This window comes from Alligator sinensis, unplaced genomic scaffold (genome assembly GCF_000455745.1).
Source record: "Alligator sinensis unplaced genomic scaffold, ASM45574v1 scaffold866_2, whole genome shotgun sequence".
Classification (NCBI taxonomy): domain Eukaryota; kingdom Metazoa; phylum Chordata; order Crocodylia; family Alligatoridae; genus Alligator; species Alligator sinensis.
The window spans coordinates 3,062,358-3,063,135 of record NW_005841900.1 but is presented as its reverse complement, the minus strand read 5'-3'; positions in this window follow the sequence as shown (position 1 = coordinate 3,063,135).

Here is a 778-nt window from a genome sequence, read left to right as displayed (position 1 = left end):
AACAGTACTATAAAAATATTTAAATTCACTTGTCTGCCTAAAATATGTTATAAAAATTATGTGAAAAAAGGAAGACCAGCTTATCATACATTTCATAGAATTTCCTGACAAGAAGTTTAGTTAAACAGAAAGGGTCACCTTCTGGTTCCTGGAATGTTGTTCAGAAATCCTTTAGCATCAGTGAGACTGACAGAGGTCTTCTTTATAAAGCCATAAAAAGTTGGATCAGAAGGGACTTCAGGAGGCTACCTAATCTAACCCTGTACTCAGGTAAGGATCACCCCTATCTAAATCATCCTAGGAAAGTGTTTCATCTGTGCTATGTAACATGACTCTATCCATAATGCAGCAATTGGCTTATTGGCATCTTCTTAAAGGTATAAACCGCATATCTCCCTTTTTAACAAAAACTTACAATTAATGATCAATACTAACATAATACAGAATTTCAAATATTTGTAACCAGTATCTTATTGCAACCATACAAAGAGATCTTTGGGTGTGTCTACATGAGACCTTTATTGCACAGTAGCCTAATTAACTGGGCAGTAAACATCTTGCATCTACATGTGTGCAGCTATTAGGGCACAGTAGATTAATAAACTCCACAGCAGGACAGTACTTGAATTTACTCCACTATTCTACTACTCCACTATTTACAAGTACTATCATGCTGTAGAGTTTATAGCTGTGCAGCATTGAATGTGTAGCTGCTGACTCAGGAGCAAATTGCTCCTGCTCACCCCATGCAGTCCACAACTCCTGCCTGCTGCTGAAC